The following is a 6,096-nucleotide window of genomic DNA, read 5'->3' as shown; positions in this document are numbered from 1 at the left end:
CCAAATCCGACACGCCTTGAGCTTGTTCGGGTACGTCCATCTCGTACACGGCAGCCCCCTCGCAAACAAGCGGCTGTGCCGCAGAAATATATATATATATTTTTTTTTTTTTTGCCATCTCTTTGCCCTTTTTGTGGAAACAGATCTACTCTGCTTCGTGTTGCCCCGCTAATTAGCGGCGACCTGCACTGACGTGCCCAACGGCTTCCGCTTCCGGAGCTGCCTGGAGTTGTCCCGCATGGCTCTGTGCTCTGCCATCTACGCGTACCCCCTCCAGAAAAATAGAGCAGCGAGAAAACCCCCAAACCCCTCCCGGCTTTGGCTTCGGCGAAAAATCCGCCTTCTATTCCGGAAAAAGCCTCAAATAGGAGTAAGCCCAAGCCTTCCCGTAGTACAACCTGGCAAAGTTAAGCCGAAATAAGACTGGCGGAGTTGCCGTGCGTTTAAAACGAGCGTTGAGATGGTGCGTTTAAAGCAGTTTGAGAGTCTACGTTTGCTTCTAGGTCGTTGGTCTCCTCTTTGCTTTCGTAAAGCCCTGCGAACAGGGAGGAATGGGATCGAGGGAGCRGTGAATCGGATGGTACGCGCAGTTATGACAAACGTGCAAAGCAAACTCATTTTTAAAAGTCATTACCGTCACGCTGATTTTGAAAGTCACTAAGGTAAACTTTTTCAGAGGCGTTTAGGTGCAAATATTGTACTTCTACTTTTCCTAGTCCACGATAAACCTCTTCTTCGTACAGATGGCACGTCGTATGCTTTCTAAGGGCTGCCAGGAGTGTTTATGAACTGCATTTCTTAGTCAACGTTCAATTGTTGTTACGTTTCGGAGTGCAGACGAGGTTTGCTAGAGAGCGCTCTTGAATTGACATGGAATTTTCCTCTCACCTCTTCCAATGGTTTCTCTGTTCCATCGCTAATAATGAGTCACCCGTGTCTTCAGCCCAGTTGTTTTTGGGATGTCTAAATGAGGCGGTCTTTCTGATTGTGGGAGATGGGCCTCTTTCTCAGATGCTTTTTGGTGGTGGTGGTTCATGCCTCAAATTCTTCTTGGGGCGTTTGGTAGCTTTTAGCGTAATTAGTTCTTTTTTGGAAGTTGGAGGCGGGGGTTAAGCAAATATTTGTGTTCACTATTAGGTTACAGAAGCATATTTAAGGCCTTTCTGAAAATCTGCTACCCGCTTTGCTTTTCGTAACTACTATGGCAGCTTGAAATTGAAATCCGTCTTCTTGGTGTTTGTGGGTTTTTTTCCTGTCTCTGTCACGTGGTGCACAGCGGTTGATTGTAGGGTTGCTCAAAAGTGCTGGACTGTTGATAGTGCTTTAATAACTTTTTTCCCCCGGAAATGCATTTCAGGGTGGGTGAGAAACATCCGTAAATAAATTATTTTCTTATCTACTCACAGCGTGTGTAAGTAGATCCAAGTTTGGGGCTGCCGCTTCATTAAAATCCCAATGCGTTAGTTGTCCCATCTGTGTTGGGAAAGCTTTTTTTCTTGTTCAGAAAGGTTACTGCTGTTAAACAGATTGTGATCCACTGCAACCATTTCTCTCTAAAAGTACCTTATTAAGAGTATCCGAAATTGCTGACGTCTGAAAGAGGCTGTAGTAAGAAGGATGGGATCCTCACTGGAACTTAATAATTTAATGACGGTATTTCCTTGTCCCCACTCGCTATCAAATAGTTAGCGTCCTCGGCATCACGTCCCTTAGTGCGCTCTCAGAGTGAGCTTTTGATGAGGTTTTCCAGCAAGATTTTGTTTGCCCACCCTGGTCATTCACGGGGAAGTCTCAAAGCATCATTTAAAAATAGCGCAAGGTTCTTCGTGCATCCGCACAGACACTGTGCGCTTGCAGTTAAGGTAGAAACTATCCGATTGCCCAGTGTCCTAGGGCAGAAAACTGAAAAGAAGTCGGTAGAAAATGTAAGTGTAATTTAATGTACCATGCTAAGAAGTGGCCTGTGAGGTCCCATCCCRGCTGAACTCCTGTATCGTGTTTAGACGTTCCCCGGGTCTCAATGGGTTTTCACGGGTGCCAGTGTCACCTTTCAGCCAACCTGCGGCTTTTCGGTGGTGCTTCATTCTGTCACTTGTACAAGGTCACTTTTCATAACAAGTCCCGCATGGTGACCTGCAAAAGCACACGGTCTGCGAGTCCCTGATGTTCTCTAGAAGGACTTGGGACCGTGTCAGACTGACCGGTTCTGTTCAGCCTCTGAGATTCGGTTGCATCAGGACATCAGGCCATCAGAGTTGTGAAGCAGGTTATATGTAGCTGTAGATGTTGGTATCCTGAAGGGGCTAGGAAACAAATTTCGTATTAGGGCAATGATGTGCTTAAGCTGTAGCTTAGTGTGACTTCTTCCATTGGTGTTTTTATTAGTTTGTTTATTAATGACTGGGAATGTTTGGCAGAGGGATGTAGGGGAGAGAATACTCCATGTCGCGGTGGTGAGAGATGTGGGGTCACCACCCCTTAGACATAAAAAGGAATTCAGGTCTCCTGCTACATGTGTGAGTGCCCTAACCACGAGTCCCTTGGCTCTGTCGGGGAGCGAAAGACCACAGTCCGCTACCACCTCCTCCTAACCACTTCCTTCTCCCCCTGCTACTCCAGGCCTTTCTTCTTGTGGATTTTTACACAAGTACCCCAACAGAGTTTGAATTAATCCTCAATTTTGGAGAAGGGGAACAAAAGAATGGTTGAGGTAAACYGTTCTTTTTTTTTTAAAATGCTCTTGTTTGGCAGCTGAACTGAAAAATCACGTATTTGTTCAGCCCAGCACCCTCTGCAGGCTCCTTCCGAGTGATGAATAGCTAGATGTGCGTCTTCACTGAGAGACTGTGATAAAATACGATCTTGTGCAGCAGTCCGAAAGCTGGTTTGTTTTTATTGTTCCAAACAGGTTTATCAACAGTGCTACAGTAGCATTCTTTAAAAGTAAGCAAAAGAGGAGAGGAATGTGCTGAATTAAAAGCAGAAACAAGAGACATGTTTTTATTAAATATAATGGAAATGCCATTCCTTCTTGATTCACCTGGGCCAGTCTTCCTTCACCCGGTCTTACTCTCTTCGGATTTTGGGGGGGATTATTCTTATTCTCTTGGGATTTTTTTTGGTAGTAACCTGTGTGGTTATGTCACTCATCACTGCTGCGCAAAAATACTGAGCAATGAAATTGGATCATGGCAGATAGGCAGAGAAACTTCTGCTCAAAAAGAGTTTCGTAAAAAAAAAAATACATATATCTTTTTTTGAAGGATTGCCATAAAAAGCAGAATTCTCTCCAGTTCAAGTCAGGTTTGGACCTCCTTGGGTGACCAGTGCCTAATTCTCAGAGCTCTGGAGTACACGTAATTCCTGTTGGAGTCAGTGGGTATTGAGAACCTGGATCTATCTAGTATTTTGAAAATAATTCTTAATGTCAGTCTGATGTCACAGATCATGAGAACTTACTGATTAAAGCATTCTACTATTTAAAGTCACCAGATTAAAAATGGAGCATTAAGGCTTTTTTTTTAATACCGGAGCAGAATTGTGGCTATGATGGTTTTTAATCAAATGCTCCAAACTTTGTACAAATACATTTTGGCAACTACAGACCAACTGGGTTGGCCGTCCCTGATTCAGCACTTCTCTTCCTGGTGAACATACATTACACATACAAATGACCGTCAAACATTTGTCGTATGGAGGGATTCCGCTCTTTCGCTGCAGATCAAAGCCGCCGGTTAGCTGTGTTTGCTGTAGCCATGCCTGAACCCTGTGTACTCTTGGGTTTCCATACCAGGAGTGTTTAGAAAGGCATCGAACCAGCTGCTCTTGAGTTTCTTCCTGCTGCTGTAGCATTTCTGTTCTGGAAAATTGCATGCTTTTCTGCTGGGCAGCAGTCAGGAAGATGTGTGTTTATCGGTGAGAACTGTGTTACTCACTAGCTTGTTGACATCCTCTTTTAAAATATTTAGGAGTTGGGAGGAAGCCTGTGTTTTTCCAATTTTTTTTAATCTTTATGACTTTTTTCTTTATTAAGAATTTGATCTTTATCATGTAACATTCACATTCAGTATTTAAACCCAAGCTGTTTGGGTTTAAATATTACCTCCTGTGTTTGGTACCTTTCCTGCCAGGGAGGGTATGTGAGGACCCAGCCTCCTTCCGCTCGGTGTTTAACAAAAGCGTTGCCTTTTGAAATGGATGCTAACTGCTGGAGTGGAAGGATGAGGTATCTGTGCCAGATGACTTGTTTCTGAGCTGATGGCTCTCACCTCCGAGTCCACTGTACAGCAACTTTTTCACGTCCTTGTGAGCTCTTGCAGGCTCTGTCTCCTAAGAATCCAGCTATAATGGGTTCTGGTGTCCCTTTACCAGTATTTAAAGATACTGTGGTAGGAAAAGAACGTTTCTCCTTATGCCCAGTTCTCACCATCCCTTATTTTCAGAAGCAAGTAATCTCAGAAACCTTCTTGCAAATAAGATCTCATTGCTTTTCCACCTCTTTTTGAACAGCTGTGCCCTCTCACGTTGGATATCAGAGGTGCCAAAGAAATCTTGGTAGCAACTTTTCAGTGTGCTTCTGTCAGCTAGTACCAAGGCGATATCCAGAAAGGCAGCYGTGGTGCTCTTGGTGCCAGCAGTCTTGTCCTGAGTCAATGGTGATGTAGGAAATGGTCTTAAGTGTACTAACAGCAGTTGTCCCCAAGGACTGTGTGCATTCYTTGGGTTGAGTGCCTCATTTGCCTTGGTTCTGGAAAAATAAAAGTTACTAAAGCATCTCTAAGTCTTCGAGGAAGGAAGAGTTTCTGTTCTGCTGAGTTTACTGTCCTKTTGGTACCAGCCTTGGCTCTGATGTTGACTTCAGTTGCAGTATTACAATCTAGCACTCTTCCTGCAGGAGACAGTCTGCTGCGTAGGTGATTTCCTTATTTTTCTTTGATTCATATGGCAATCAGTGGGGGGAAGCTAAGGTGTCCTACAGACTTGCACAGGAAGGAGTTACGAGGTGAGAACATTTTTAATTTTTTTTTATTATTATTATTATTTATTCCCTCTACACATATCCTTGCAGACCAGTGCTGGAACGCAAGAGGGGCTTTATGTGAGCCRTGCCTGTTCTCCCTTGCACCCCAGGCTGAGATGTCGGTTCAGAGGAAGCGAGCGGTGCGGTTCAGGCATCCCCTTTGAACTCCCGGCCGACAGCAGAGGAAATCTCTGAGAAGGAAGAACAGATCAAAGATCAGAACATTTGCATATTGGTAGCTACTTCAGCTTCATCTCCAGAAGATGCAATGGTCGTTTTCATTACCACCTCATCTGGATAACTCTGAATGTGTCCAAGGTTTATAGCTTGAGGTAGCTCAGTGATTCCAAAATCTGTTGGAAGACACATATAAGAGAAATATGCAGAATATCCRTGTCAGAGAATAGCTCTTCCTGTCAGCAAGGCTGTAATGGAGTTTGCCAGCATATTTGGCTGACACCGGTAACTGTCTGCCCTCTCTGCAGCTGGAAAGACAAATATGCTTTCTTCCTTTATGCGTATTTGGCACCTGGTGTCTTAGTTATGGCTGTAAACGAAAAGAAGAGGTAGTATCTACTCAAGGTGATTCAATCTGAGAACARCACAGATTTCTCCTTATTCATAAAAGTCTCCTTGTTCATAAAAGTTGTTCCTCAGCAGCCTTGATATCTTGGCTTTTAAGTTCTCAAGACTTTCTTGCACTTTGGCATTTTGTTAGGATTCCAGATTTTATATTTCTTTAGGCATTTAGAGCAGTTTTGAGTTCTTCCCTGATTGCTGATGGTTTCCTAGCAATCAGAGCACTTAACAGGCTCTGGTGGATGCAGCAACCTGTGTGGTTTATGGCAACTTGTGTGGCAGTGGGTGTATTCGGAGAGTCTAATAAAAGCTCAGTCACTAGGGCAGGATCTTTTGTTCAAGAATCTGCATTTATTCTCTATAAAAACTGATGATACTGTGCTTTTAACGGGGGTGGGGAGGTAAGGCAGACCTGACAAGGTAAGGCAGACCTGACACTGTCGGTCACTGAAAAATAGCAAAAGGTGATTTATTCTACCAGGCCTTGCCAGAATCTC

This window comes from Apteryx rowi, unplaced genomic scaffold, assembly GCF_003343035.1.
Source record: "Apteryx rowi isolate R43461 unplaced genomic scaffold, aptRow1 scaffold_13, whole genome shotgun sequence".
Taxonomy (NCBI): domain Eukaryota; kingdom Metazoa; phylum Chordata; class Aves; order Apterygiformes; family Apterygidae; genus Apteryx; species Apteryx rowi.
The sequence above is the reverse complement of the archived record's forward strand: the minus strand, read 5'-3'. Positions refer to the sequence as shown.